We start from the raw sequence: 16,335 nt of genomic DNA on the forward strand, positions 1-16,335 counted from the left end.
GAAGTTTGGATTGCCTGTTTCTCTTCATATAGAAAACCGCCATTTGTAGAATGCTCTTTTGCTTCACTTATAATTGTTAGAGTGTGGTCACATCTTTTGTATAAAGAACTATACTCTCTTGCTTCACTTATATCAATTTAGAGAGATGACAGGAATTGGTTATTCACATGGTTAGTCATAAAATCCTACATAAACTTGAAGATCGCTGAATATGATATGTTTGATTCCTTGCAATAGTTTCGCGATATAAAGGTGGTGATATTAGAGTCATGCTAGTGGGTGGTTGTGGATTGTAGAGACACTTGTGTTGAGGTTTGTGATTCCCGTAGCTTGCACGTATGGTGAACCGCTTTGTGATGAAGTTGGAGCACAATTTTATTTATTGATTGTCTTCCTTATGAGTGGCGGTCGGGGACGAGCGATGGTCTTTTCCTACCAATCTATCCCCCTAGGAGCATGCGCGTAGTACTTTGTTTTCAATGGCTTGTAGATTTTTGCAATAAGTATATGAGTTCTTTATGACTAATGTTGAGTCCATGGATTATACACACTCTCACCCTTCCATCATTGCTAGCCTCTTCGGTACCGTGCATTGCCCTTTGTCACCTCGAGAGTTGGTGCAAACTTCGCCGGTGCATCCAAACCCCGTGATACGATACGCTCTATCACACATAAACCTCCTTATATCTTCCTCAAAACAGCTACCATACCTACCTATTATGATATTTCCATAGCCATTCCGATATATATTGCCATGCAACTTTCATCATCATCATCATATCCATGACTTGAGCTTTTCATTGTCATATTGCTTTGCATGATCGTAAGATAGCTAGCATGATGTTTTCATGGCTTGTCCGTTTTTATGTCATTGCTACGCTAGATCATTGCACATCCCGGTACACCGCCGGAGGCATTCATATAGAGTCATATCTTTGTTCTAGATATTGAGTTGTAAATAAATAAAAGTGTGATGATCATCATTATTAGAGCATTGCCCCAGTGAGAAAAGGATGATGGAGACTATGATTCCCCCACAAGTCGGGATGAGACTCCGGACTTTATGAAAAATAAAAGAGGCCAAAGAAGCCCAAAAAAAGAGGCCAAAGAAGCCCACCAATAAAAAGAAAAAGAAAAAATAATAATAAAAAAATGAGGGAAAAAGAGAGAAGGGGCAATGTTACTATCCTTTTACCACACTTGTGCTTCAGAGTAGCACCATGTTCTTCGTAGAGAGAGCCTCCTATGCTTTCACTTTCATATACTAGTGGGAATTTTCATTATAGAGATGGCGTCGATGAGGCGCTGTCCGAGGAGTGCTGGAAGGAGGCCATGCACGCTGAACTTTCCGCGATCCATGACAGCGGCACCTGGGAGATGGCAGTGCTCCCACCCGGACACAAAGCCATCGGGCTCAAATGGGTGTACAAGGTAAAGAAGGATCCTGCAGGTCACATTGTGAAGCACAAAGCACGACTTGTGGCAAAAGGCTACGCGCAATGGCAAGGCATGGACTACGACGAGGTGTTCGCGCCGGTGGCCAGCATGGAGACCGTGCATCTGCTCCTGGCGCTCGCGCGCACCATGGGTGGGCGGTGCACCACATGGACGTCAAGAGCGCGTTCCTGAACGGTGATTTGCAGGAGGAGGTATACATTCATCAGCCTCCAGGGTACGTCGATGACAAGAACCGGCACGGTGTGCTGCGGCTGCGCAAGGCCTTGTACGGCCTACGCAGGCACCACGTGCCTGGAACACCAAGCTGGACTCGGCGCTCACCTCGCTTGGGTTCGAGCGCAGCCCACTCGAGCATGATGTGTATAGGAGAAACACCCGTGCCTCAACTCTCATCGTCGGTGTGTACGTGGATGATCTGGTGATCACCGGGTCTGACAAGGGCGACATCGACAAGTTCAAGGAGGAGATGAAGTGCAAGTTTGCCATGAGTGATCTTGGACTTCTGTCTTACTACCTCGGCATCGAGGTGGCTCAGAGAGGTGATGCGATCACTCTTTGCCAGAGAGACTACGTCGGCAAGATCCTCGCCGCGACCGGCATGGTCGGCTGCAACGCGATGCACACGCCTATGGAGAGCAGGCTGCCACTGCGCAAGCGGGACTCAGGGGGAGTCATCGACGCGACGCTCTATCGGAGCATCATGGGCAGTCTCCGCTACCTCTGCAACACGCGTCCCAACATCACATTTGCTGTCGGCATGGTGAGCAGGTACCTGGAGGCGCTGGGAGCACCGCACTGGGCGGCCATGAAGCACATCCTCCATTACATCTCGGGGACGGCGGGATACGGATGCTGCTACAAGCGAGGTGCAGGAGCACCGACGCTGATCGGCTTCAGTGACAGCGACCACGCCGGCGACAAGGACGATCGTAAGAGCACCACTGGCGTGGTGTTCTTCCTTGGCTCAAGTGCTGTCACGTGGGCGTCCCAGAAGCAGAAGATCGTCACACTCTCGTCTTGCGAGGCAGAGTACGTCGCGGCAACATCAAGTGCATGCCAGGGCGTGTGGCTCTGTCGGCTCCTGGGAGATCTGATCGGAGACGCCCCAACGAAGGTGAAGCTGCGCGTTGACAACATGTCAGCGATCGCACTTTGCAAAATCCCCATCTATCACGAGCGCAGCAAGCACATCGACATCAAGTACCACTTCATCCGCGAGTGCATCGATGATGGCAAGGTGGACGTCGATCACGTCAGCACTGACCACCAGCTTGCTGATACTCTCACCAAGGCGCTGGGCCGCGTCAAGTTCATCGACATGCGTCTGAAGCTCGGCGTCATGGAGGTATGAATCTGCTCGCCAGGCTTAGGGGGAGAAATGTTGAAGCTTAAGCCTGATGACAATTTCGTCAGTTAACTATAGCACTTCAGGCTGTTGTCAACAACGGCAAGATCTCTGTCAGTTAGCTGGTTAGGATTAGTTTTGCTTCAGCAGAATAATCGGTCAGCTCGTTGAGTTAGTCGTCGAGCTGATCTAGTTAGTGTGTAGGATGTTGATCGTGTGTCCGTGGGATGGCGCGGAGATAACGCACGAAGCACGACATCATCGAGGGAGTGGCTCGACGATCGTGGGATGGCACGGTCAGTAGGCTTAGTCATGTCTTGGTTTTATGGTTTCAGTTAGCTTGTAAGCAGCTACAAATAAGGAAAGGAAAAATGAAAAGCAGCAGTTGTTGTGTGCTGCGCAAAATCCTCGTGTTCATCTCTCTCTATGTGTGTTCGTGAGCTGGGTTTCATCACTTGGCCCTAACACACATCACGTTTTGGCCATACGACATCACAACATGCCATACAAAAACAAGTTAGACATCCTCTACTTTGTTGTTGCAAATTTTACGTGGCTACTATGCGAAACTAGGAAGAACCATTCTTACCTGCGTAAAGCCACAACGATGATAATCAAGTTGCCTTTTAACCTTCTACAAGGACCGCCTTTGCCAAATTAGATTCAGCTAAAGTAGGAGAGACAGACACCCGCTAGCTACCTTATGCAAAACAAGTTACATGTCTGTCGGTGGAATCGGTATCTTGTGTGTGGACAAGTAAGGTTGGTCCGGGCCGCTTCACACCACAATACTGCCGAATCCAAATAAGACAAGAGAGTTAATCAATTTGAGCATCAACACCCACAACTCTTAGTGCTCTACTCATGCATATACATCTACACATAGACCTAGCTCTGATGCCACTATTGGGGAACGAAGCATGAAAATCAAAAAAATCCCTATGAACACACAAGATCTACCTAAGAGAAGTGCAACAACGAGAGGGGAGAGTGTGTCTACGTACCCTCGTAGACCGTAAGTGGAGGCGTATATACCGCGGTTGATTTAGTCATACTCTTCGCGATCCGATCACGATCCAACCGATCTAGTGCCGAACAAATGACACCTCCAAGTTTAGCACACGTGCGGCTCGATGACGTCTCCTCCTCCTTGATCCAACAATAGAAGGCGAATAAGTAGATGGGATCACAACCAACACAACGGTGTGGTGGTGATGGTGGTGGTGGAGTCGGAATACCGGCAGGGCTTCGCTGAGCGAAAAACCATGGACGAGAACTATGTCGGGAGGGAGAGATGGGGCAGCAGCCAAGGCCAATGTATTGGGTGCCTTGCTGCACCCCTCCCCTATATTTATGTGCGTGGGATGGCTGGGAGTCCAGACCTACTCCTAATAGGAGTTGGCGCCAAGGGGAAGAGGACTTGGACTCCAAATGCAATCCTATTCCTACTAGGACTCCCTTTTTCCCTTCCCTAGCCACATGGGCTTTTGAGGACTTGGTGCACCTAGCCCAATAAGGCCAGGGCGCCTCCCCTCAGGCCATGCCAACCCTTGGGATGTGGTGGACCCACTTGTGGGCTTCCGGACCCCTCTGGGATCCTCCAGAACCTTCTGGGAGATGATGTCTACTATGCAATCTTCTTCTTGTAGACTCGTGTTGGGCATCCAAGTGCAGAGTTTTGTAGGACAGTAGCAAATTTCCCTCAAGTGGATGGCCTAAGGTTTATCAATCTGTGGGATGCGTAGGATGAAGATGGTATCTCTCAAACAACCCTGCAACCAAATAACAAAGAGTCTCTTGTGTTCCGAACACACCCAATACAATGGTAAATTGTATAGGTGCACTAATTCGGCGAAGAGATGGTGATACAAGAGCAATATTGATGGTAGATATGGGTTTTTGTAATCTGAAAATATAAAAACAGCAAGGTAACTAGTAACAAAAGTGAGCGAAAACGGTATTGCAATGCTTCGAAACAAGGCTTAGGGTTCATACTTTCACTAGTGCAAGTTCTCTCAACAATGATAACATGATTAGATCATATAACAATCCCTCAATGTGCAACGAAGAATCACTCCAAAGTTTCTATCACGGAGAACATAAGATGAAATTGCTTGTAGGGTACGTAACCACCTCAAAGTTATTCTTTCCGATAAATCCATTGAGATATTCCTATAAGTGTCACAAACAGCCCTAGAGTTCGTAGTAAAATAACACCATATGACACACATCAATCAAACCCTAATGTCACCTAGATACTCCAATGTCACCACAAGTATCTGTGGGTCAATTATACGATATTCATCAAACAACTTTAGATTCATAGTATTCAATCCAACACAAAGAACTTCATGAGCATCCCGAGATTTCTACCGGAGAAAGGAATGTGAAAATGTGCATCAACCCCTATGCATAGATTACCCCAATGTCACCACGCAAATCTAAAAGTTGATAACCAAAACATACATCAAGTGGATCAACAGAAACATCCCATTGTCACCACGGATATCCCATAGCAAGACATACATCAAGTGCTCCCACATCCAAAGATTCAATCCGAAATAAGAAAACCTCAAAGGAAAAGACTCAATTCATCACAAGGTAGAGAGGGAGAAACACCAAATAATCTAACTATACTAGCAAAGCTCGCGGTACATCAAAATCGTGCCAAATTAAGAACACGAGAGAGCGAGCGAGCGAGCGAGCGAGCAAGCGAGAGAGAGAGAGAGAGAGAGAGAGAGAGAGAGAGATCAAACACATAGCTACTGGTACATACCCTCAACCCTGAGGGTGAACTACTCCCTCCTCGTCATGGAGACCTCCGAGATGATGAAGATGGCATCAGTGATGGTTTCCCCCTTCGGAAGGGTGCCAGAACGGGCTCCCGATTGGTTTTTCTTGGCTATATAGGCTTGCGGTGGCGGAACTTCTCATCTAGGTTTCTTTCTAGGGGTTTCTGGATTTATAGGAATTTTTGGCGTCAGTTTCACGTCAGGGGGGTCAATGAGTCAGCGACAAGGCAGGGGGGCGCGCCCTCCACCCTTGTCGTTGACTCGGGACTCTTCTGGCCCAACTCTTGTGCTTCGGGGTCTTCTTCTGGTCCATAAAAAATGATCGTAAATTTTCAGCTCGTTTGGACTCCGTTTGATATTCCTTTTCTATAAAACTCAAAAACAAGGAAAAAACAGAAACTGGCACTGGGCTCTAGGTTAATAGGTTAGTCCCAAAAATAATATAAAATAGCATTTAAAACATCCAAGATGGATAATATAATAGCATGGAACAATCAAAAATTATAGATACGTTAGAGACGTATCAGAAGCTTCTCGTTATAATACCGAAAAAACTGCACCTTTTTCCAGAACCCAAAATATGACTTTCCATATATAAATATTTACCTCTCGACCATTTTGAGACTCCTCGTGACATCCAGGATCTCATCGGGACTCCGAACAACATTCGGTTACCAATCATCAAATATCCCAATACTACTCTAGTGTCAACGAACGTTAAGTGTGCGACCCTGCGGGTTCAGGAATCATGTAGTCATGACTGAGACACATCTCCGGTCAATAACCAATAGCGAGACCTGGATGTCCATATTAACTCCTACATATTCTACGACAATCTTTTATCGGTTGAACCACGATGTCAAGGATTCGGTTAATCCCGTATGCAATTCTCTTTGTCCAGCGATATGTTACTTGCCTGAGATTCGATCGTCGTATCTCCATACCTAGTTCAGTCTCGTTACTGAGGAGTCTCTCTACTCATTCCGTAATACAAGATCTCGTGACTAACTCGCTAGTCGCATTGCTTGCAAGCTCTTTAAGATGTTGTATTACCGAGAGGGCCCAGAGATATCTCTCCGTCGCAGGAGTGACAAATCCAAGTATCGATCCATGTCAACTCAATAGACACCTTCAGATATACCTATAAAGCATCTTTATGTTCACCCAGTTACGAAGTGACGTTTGATAGCACACAAGGTATTCCTCCGGTATCCGGGAGTTTCATGATCTCATGGTTTTAAGAATAGATACTTGGCATGAAGAAAGTTATAGCAATAAACTCAAGTGATACGATCAAATGCTAAGCTTACAGTTGGGTCTTGTCTATCACATCATTATCCTAATGATGTGATCCCATTATCAAATGACAACTCATGTTTATGGTTAAGAAATCTTAACCATCTTTGATCAACGAGCTAGTCTAGTAGAGGCTCACTAGGGACACGGTACTTGTTTATGTATCCACACATGTATTTAAGTTTTCGGTCAATACAATTCTAGCATGAATAATAAACATTTATCATGAACGGGAAATATGATAATAACCATTTTATTACTGCCTCTCAGATTGTTTCAAAATATAAATCAATGAAGACATGAGAGAAAGTTGTTTATATAATTTTGAGTAAGGCCCCCTTAATTAATGTCTCCATAGAGATTTTATCATAAAGAAATAATACATATTAAAGTTTTGCATAAGAGGGTTTTGCTATGTTTTAACACATATAAACAAAAGTAGCAATTCTCAATCATTTGAGCCAAGTGATAAATATGGCAAGAGCATATGAGTGGGATCAACATGGTCCTACGAGATGAGAATGGAAATATTATTGAAGAAGGATTTCCTATGTGGCGTTAAATAGGCGCAGCGACTATATCTATCAGATAGTGAGCTATATCATAAACTCGTCAGAAGGAATTGATGCATCACGCTTTAACCGGGGCGGCCTGGTTCTTTTCGTCCCTGCCACTCCCGCGGCCTAGGAGCTTCGTCGGTGGGGGTGGTTAATGAAGGTTCGGTCTGGTTTTCTTCTTTTTTTCTTCTTCAAGTTTTCCTTGTTCTTCATGGTTTTTTTAGTTTTCTTTGCTTTTCAACGTTTTCCCTTTGTTTCAAGTAGTAGATAATTATCCATGCGTTATATCCGACAAATGCCTTACAACATCATGTTCTAGACTTTGATAAGGTTTAATCAGATTTTAGTATGGATAGAAATGCAAGCAAAGTTTTTATTTACTTGAGGTCTTGGTAATTTTTGATTTTTTGGGAAATATTCATGGGGGGTGGGGGAGGGGAGTTTCGATTTACTTATGACTTTGGGAAGATTTTGATTTGATTGAGTTGATAAAATTTTAGAAAAGTGTCGATTTGGTTTAGACTATTCCAAGTTACTCTATTTATGTTGGTTTTGATTTTGTGTGGCATTGATTGAGAGTACAAAAAATAAACAGAAACCAAGAAGCGAGGGGGTCATAAGGAGGAAAAATCGTGGGAGGAGGAGAGACGATGAAACCAACTCTCTTTAATAGTAGAGACTCTTGAAGAAGGATTTCCTATTTGACGCCAAATAGGTGCCGCGACTATATCTCTGTCATCATTATTATTTTGCCTTTTTCAACCGTTTTCCTTGTTTCTTTATTAGTTTTCATTATTTTTATCTTTCTTTTTTCTACGATTTCTTAAGTTTCTTTGTTTTTTCTCGGTTTTCATTAGGTTTTTTCTTTCATTGGATTTTTTATTTCTTTTCTGGTTTCCTTTCTTTCTTTCTTAGTTTTCACTGTTTTCAGTCTTTTACAGTGGTTCTCTTTGTTTCTGTGTGGGTTTTCACCGATTACTTTTTTTCAGCACAGAATGTACATTTTTAGTATACACGTAAAACATTTTGATGATAAACCTTGAACTGTTTGAAATTACATGATGTACATTTATAAATACAAGTTTTGCACATTGTTTTGAATACATGGTCAACATTTTAGGCAATGAATATTTTTTCACACAAAATATACATTTTTGTATACACCAGGGACATTTTATATACATGCTTAACCATTCTAAATAAATAATTGAAATTTATTAAATATATTGTTTAGATGTCTAATTTTATTTAATGTACATTGTACATTTATTTGTATACATCAAGAACATTGTATGCATGTTTAACAATTCTTAAATACAGCATTTTTTTACTATATAGGTTGTAATATCTACTTTTTTTTCATACACGTTGTACATTTCTCGTATACATTGAGAACATTTTTCTATACATATTGAACATTTTCTAAAATAATTTTTTATTGTATTCCTTTTCATACACATTGTATATTCAATGTATACACTTTTCTAAAAATTTCGCTTATTCAAAAATTGTTTGTGTTCTTTGAGAAAAGTTCGGATTGTTTCTGCTCCAAAATTTCACAACTTTTCAAAAAATGTTCCTGTTTCAGAAAATGTTCATGTTTTCATTTTTTGAAGTTTTAAAAATTGTTCCTGTGTCAAAAGTTGTTCAGAATTTCAAAAAAATGTTCATGTTTGGAAAATTTTAGTCGGGAGTTTAAAATGTTCACATTTTCCCAATTTTGTTTTGGAATTTCAAAAAATGTTCATGTTTAAATTTTTTCCCTGATTTCGAAAAATGTTCATTATTTTCTAAAACTTTTACTTTATCAAATACCATTCTGAAATCTGGAAGGTATTTGCGTTTCAGAAAACACACCGTTTTTCTAAAAAAATGCATTCTAAATTCCAAAAATAATTCGGATCTGCCCTATGGGTTGGTTGTTAAAGATTGATGCTACTATCTAACTAGAAACGCTCGCTCGCTAACTCAGCTGGTCGCGGATCCTAGTCTGTAGCGCGAGATCCTTGGTTCGATTCCCTGCAAAGTTGATTTTTTTGGAGTACTCTATTCCTCCAGAGCGAACGCCAGTAACCACCACGCCATCGAACAACCAGTGATTGAGAATTTCTTTTCCCATTTATTTGTTTCTTAAGTTGCAGGATGGGAAGATCCTAAAAGCTTTCAGAGCCGATTTTTTCCTAGTTCACTGGTCATATCTGGGGCGGTTTTTTCGAGGTTTCCTTTTCTTTTTTATAGTCTCCTTTCCTTTTTCTTTTTATTAAATGCGTGTTTTTTTATTCGGGCTTTGTTTCTTTTCTTTTGAACTTTTTTCAAGTTTACGAACTTTTTTTCAAATGCGATGAACTTTTTTCAAAATCGATGAACTGACCAGCAAAAAAAGATGCCATCACCAGGAATCGAACTCGCGCTACTCAAGCAGAGTCTCAGACCCGCTAACCACTAGAGCGAACGCCAGTAACCACCACGCCATCGAACAACCAGTGATTGAGAATTTCTTTTCCCATTTATTTGTTTCTTAAGTTGCGGGATGGGAAGATCCTAAAAGCTTTCAGAGCCGATTTTTTCCTAGTTCACTGGTCATATCTGGGGCGGTTTTTTCGAGGTTTCCTTTTCTTTTTTATAGTCTTCTTTCCTTTTTCTTTTTATTAAATGCGTGTTTTCTTATTCGGGCTTTGTTTCTTTTCTTTTGAACTTTTTTCAAGTTTACGAACTTTTTTTCAAATGCGATGAACTTTTTTCAAAATCGATGAACTGACCAGCAAAAAAAGATGCCATCACCAGGAATCGAACTCGCGCTACTCAAGCAGAGTCTCAGACCCGCTAACCACTAGAGAAACTGGACACTTTTGATCAACATGAAGCACTAACCCTATAAAAGTAAGTGTGTTCGAGCTATTTATTGCATAATACCCTCTATTATAACACATAATTTTTTTAAATTATTTAGAAAAAATCATGAATTTGAAAGGGTTCGTCGATTTCGAAAAAATCCTCATTTTTTCCAGAAAAGTTCACAAACTTAAAAAAAGGTTCATCGATTTTGAAAAACAGTTCACCGGGTTTGAAAAAAGTTCATCAAATTTGAAGAAAAGTTCATAATTTTTTAAAAAAAGTTCAAAGAGTTTGGAAAAAGTTCATCAAATTTCTAGAAAAGTTCATCGAGTTTGAAAAAAGTTCACCAATTTTTCAAAAAGTTCATCGAGTTTAGAAAAGTTCACAGAGTTTGAAAAAGTTCATCAAATTTCAAGAAAAGTTCATCGAGTTTGAAAAAAGTTCACCAATTTTTTAAAAAGTTCATCGAGTTTTGAAAAAGTTCATCGAGTTTAGAAAAAGCTCATCAAAATTGAAGAAAAGTTCATCAAACTTGAAAATGTCATCGAATTTGAAAAATTCAACAATTTTGAAAAAGGTTATCGCATTTATTAATAAGCTTATCGATATTTAAGAAAAAAATCATTGAACAAGGAAGAAAAAAAGGTAAAAAATAAAAGTGGAAAGAAGAATAGAAGGAAAAGATGCAACTAGTCACCTAACGAATGGTGGCGGGATGGCTAGTGCATGCTGGTTCTACTCCGCAGGTCGCCGGTTCGACTGTCAGCTCAGCCGCATTTTTTGTTCCGGCTGGGAAACAGCAAAAAATAGAAGGAAAAAAAAGGCAGATGGGCCGGCCCAGCGCGGAGTGGGGGTATGCGCCACTTTGCAAAAACGCCTATACCGGCGCTAAAGGCGCCGAATAGGGTTTGCCCCCTGTGCTAGCTCTAGATGCGCGAATGTAGTCACGCACTGGGCCCAGGTCGCGAGTGCTTGAGGTGAGACGAGCGTCAAACTTGCTATAAGTGAGGTATAGACTCGCCTCCAAATAATGGACCTCCTATTTCGCGCGTGCTTGAGGTGAGACGAGCGTCAAACTTGCTATAAGCGAGGTATAGACTCGCCTCCAAATAATGGACCTCCTATTTAGCACACATGCGCAGGGTGACGCGCAAACGGGCAAACCCCGCTTGCCCCTCCCGCGCTTTTCGGCTGTTTCATTTATGAGGTGGGCGCACACCTGCTTTTTTTTAATTCATTATCTTATTTTCTTTAGAAAATGTACAAGATTTAAAAATGAACTTCAATTTCTCTTACAAATTTTGTTTTTTTAATATGAAAACTGTTCACAAAACTATTTTTTTGTAGTTTCAAAGTGAATTTGAAAAAATATTTCTGGATTTCTAAGAATGGTCACAAATTTTAAAACTGTGCCAAATTAGGAAACATGTTCATGGATTTTTAAAATATTTGAAATTTCAGAAAATATGTTGCAATTCAAAAAATTAATTGTATTCAAAAAATATTCATGAATTTAAAATATTTTCCCCAAATTGCAAGGACTGTTAGCAATTCAAAAAACCTCATGAATTAAAAAATGTTCACTAATTTAAAAAATGTTCATTGATTCAAAAAAAACCAGGAATTCAAAAACTTTTATCGAAATCCCAAAAATATTCACGAATTCCAAAAAAGATCATGGCTTTCAGAAAATTCTCATGAGTTCAAAACTGTACACCAACTTCACAAACTGTTTATGAGGTTGAAATAGTTTGCAAATTTCTAAAATGACCACAACTGGAAAAAATTTCACGAATTTGGAAAATGCTCGCGTATTTTAAAAAGTAATCATAACTTTGAAAATTGTTTTCGATTTTCAGAAAACTTTACAAATTTAAAAATGGTTCATTAATTTTAAAATAGTTCAAGATTCAGAAAAGTGAATGAATTTGAATTGTTTTCATAATTTTCGTTAAATTTTTAAACAAGTTTATAGATTTGAAGGTGGAAAGCAAACTCGTGTTAGTGCAATTTACACAGTGGAGATGGTGGCAAGCTGGAGTTTTATGGGCAATCAAATATGATGCAGAACTTGACCTAAAGTTTGCATGCCCACACCCATGCTCCAATGGGCAGGCTCTAGGAACGTGAAAAGAGGGCAAGCCCTATGGATGATCGTGGCATGCACTGAAAGGCGAGAGCAACTAGTTAACGAGCGCTCATTCGGGAGCCTCACAACGATCAGCGTCACTTGACGCGCCATCAGCCACTCATCACATGTCGCGCTCTGGGCGTTCCCCTCGGATTTTTTTTTTTTTTTTTATTTTTTCGCACGCGATATCGGCTTTTTAGCGGGTTTTTTTATCTTTTGGTTTTCCACCGGTCTTCCTTAGTTTTTGATTAAAAAAATTGATTTTTTTGCGGGCAAAAAACACGCTTTCATTTTTTCTCTTTCGCGAGAGTCACGGTTTTTCTTTCGCAAGAGTCACAGCCGTGCCTCTCGGAAACGAAAAAAAGATATTTTATGTTTTCTTTCCTTTCGCGTGAGCCATGGTTTTGCTTTCACGAGAGGCACGGTTGTGCTTTCACGAGAGCCACGGCCGTGCCTCTCGAAAACGGAAAAAACACATTTTTTGTTTGTTTTTCTTTGCCGAGAATCACGGTTTTGCTTCCGTGCTTTCGTGAGAGACACGGCCGCGCCTGTCGGAAACGAAAAAATACGTGTTTTCTGTTTTTCTTTCTTTCGCGAGAGTCACGGTTTTGCTTCTGCGAGAGGCAGGTTGTGCTTTCGCGAGAGTCATGGTGGTGCCTCCTCGGAAACGAAAAAAAAGGTTTTCTATTTTTTTCCTTCCGCGAGAGTCACGGTTTTGCTTTCGCAAGAGGCACGGTTGTGATTTCGTCAGAGGCACGTGCGTGCCTCTTTCGGAAAGGGAAAAACCCCGTGCTTCCGGTCCGGGTTTTGTCCGGTTTTTTCGTGAAAAAAAGTTCGGTAAAACCTATCAATATGGGATCTAGTTTTGAAGATTTTGACGCAAGGAATCCAACGGTGAAAGCGGTTTGAGATTTGGATGCCCGGTTTAAGAGATAAAATATTTTGAATAAACGGATCTACGGAAAAAGGAAAAGACAACGCTAACGCCCACACGTGTGGTGGGAGTCAAAACCGCCCACACGCCCTATAACACACATACTGCGCCAGGTCACCGCATTCATGCATTTGGAAATCTTTTTGGATTTTCACTTTTTAAAATATTTTATCTCTTAAATGATAAATCCGATTGAAGATCCGTTTTTACCATTAAATCCATCGAGACAAGATTTTCGAAACTAGATCTCATATCAATATATTTCGACGAATTTTTTGGGGGTTAAAAGTTGCCATATTTATTGCATATGAATTGCCATGATGTTTACACTAAAATTGCCATGATATGTTTCAGCTATTTTCTTCTACATTTAAAAGTAAATTTTGACATATTATAAAACAGGGAATTAGGAAACTAGACTTGCCATGAACCATAAACTAAAATTGCCATGATACATGCACTTAAAATTGCCATGGTTCATACAAAAAATAATTTTCATGGTCAAAGTACTGGAATTGCCATCATCAAAAAAACTAAAATTGTCATGCTCTACAAACTAAAATTGCCACATGGCAACTTTAGTTTAAGCACTATGGCAACTACAGCGTAAACATCATGGCAAATTTTGGGCAATTTTTTTTCGTCAAAACATATCAACATGGGGTCTAGTTTTGAAGATCGTTGAGACGGATTTAATGGTGAAAATGGTTTTTTAATTCAATTTTTTAATTAGGAGATAAAACATTTTTAAGCCAAAAACCAAAAAGATTCCTGCTGATGTCATCTGTTCATACGTGGCAAAATGAGTCGTGATGGATGTATGTGAGCAATGTGCAAAATGCCACACGTATGGGCGTTAGTTTTTTCGAAAGAAAAACTCCCAGGTTGCGACAAGTGACACACATGCAGCGTGCCACTTGTCGCAACCTGGGAAGCTTGGAGTGATCTTTGCAACACGTACTCCTCAAATAGTGATTTCGCACTTTTCCTGAAGATGTGATATTCTACCCCGCCCCGACACAATTTGATTCAAGAATTATTTACTGGTTTGACCATTGAAAGGAAAGTAGGAGCCCTTCTCAACGCATTCCAATTTAGGCCCAGTTCTTTTGTCAGAATCCGGGGATTCTCCCAGAATCCGACCCCTACCCAGATAGGATTGTAAAACAAATGGGACTCTGGGAGAAGTTGGATAGGGGTTGGATTCTGGCAAAAAAACTGGGCCTTAGTTTCAAGAGCTCCTATACATTTCCGAAAGGGCTTCGGCACGCCGAGACCTCTGCTTCTCGGTTTTTGTTGATTTTTTGTACTCTCAAACAATGCCGCACAAAATTAAAACCAAAATAAATAGAGTAACTTAGAATAACCTAAACCAAATCGATACTTTCCAAAAAAATATATTAATTCAGTCATATCAATTTCCCCAAAATTATAACTAAATCAAAACTTTTGTTTTCTTTCCCTACAAATACCCAAATCAAATCAAATATTATTAAAATCTCAACCAAATCAAAACTTTTCTTGCATTTTCTACCCGTACTCAAATTAAACTAAATCTTATCAAAATCTGGAATATGATGCGTACTGCCAAAACACCTTACATTTAGGAACAAAGGGATTGCAACACAAATTAGTGGCTCGGCAACTTGCTTACATGCCTTAAAATGATATATATATACAAATAAACAGCGTACGTCCTCCGTAGCCAATATGCCAGTACGGAGTAACTGCGAGGACGTACCAGTCCATGCGGTACACTGGCGTTAGGACCATGGAGAGATGGATCGCGTGTCCTTTGCGTGGCGATTATAACAGCCCAGGCGCTCTCTGCTTTGCTCAGCTGCCGACTAGCTCTGCATTCATCACGCATTCACGATACCGTTGAGCCGGCCGGCAGATATGGTCTGGGCAGGATCGCTCAGGGCAGGGATAGATAGCGGAAGCCATAACGACGCACGCAGGGGCTGCTCTCGTACGGCAAAGATTACCAGCGCGTACGTGCTTTCGGCTGCTAATGCCACTGGCAGACGGCGGACGTACTGCCCATCATCCACTGCAGCCATGATCATCGTTGCCGGCGTACCGCGAAACGGGCAAGAACCATGCAGACTTAGGTTAAGCCCACGCGCGAAGGTTACATGCGTTGGCGCGACGGAGCGGAGGAGGATCGTGGCCGCACGCGCGGCGGTGATCGGGACGGCAGAGCACGACGGTATCCTGGTGGGGATGCATGGCTGGTGCGCTCCCGGGCCGGCTGCATGGACACATGGGATGGTGCGTGGCTGGGGGATATGGCTGATGAGTCACGACGCGCCCCGACCGGGTCCCTTCCGCCACCTCACGGACAATGCAGAGTCACGTCTCTTTCCTCGACCGTGATGCACAGAAAGGAGTTGAGCGCCATCTTGGACCTTGCTAACAATTGGAAGTAGTAACATATGCTCCACACAGGCACACACCATTGGTTGATCTGGTGACACCATTACCATATGTTCCACAATCCACACAACGTAGACTCATATTCTTTTTCCTTAATTCATTATTTCATGAATCTCTAAAATGTTTGGTTTCGTTTGTATGAAATGGAACCGGGGCAGGGGTCCTTTTCTTCTAAAAAAGGGCCCATCAAAATATTGCGGCACGAACGTTTAAACAACTGCTAACATACAAGAAAAAATAACTTATGCACCATTGCACGAACATTTCGCTCGTAGCTAAAAACCGTCACTGAATCTGACCTAACATGCGGTTTAGCTTAGAAAAAATAGTTAGTATGTGGCTAGCTAGTGTACTGAACAGAAAACTCACTAAATCAAATCAGCCAAACCCAATAAAAGTAAGCTCGCAGTGCCCCTTTTCATAATCTCAGCATTCTCTAATCTCCGTCGTCAACAACGTGATGAGCGAGGGACGATCATTACTGATCTTGGTGACAACATAGAAATTAAACTAATGGACACTCTTATCTCCCTTTACAAGCTGCCATA

The sequence above is a fragment of the Triticum dicoccoides genome, chromosome 7B (assembly GCF_002162155.2).
Source record: "Triticum dicoccoides isolate Atlit2015 ecotype Zavitan chromosome 7B, WEW_v2.0, whole genome shotgun sequence".
NCBI classification, from domain to species: domain Eukaryota; kingdom Viridiplantae; phylum Streptophyta; class Magnoliopsida; order Poales; family Poaceae; genus Triticum; species Triticum dicoccoides.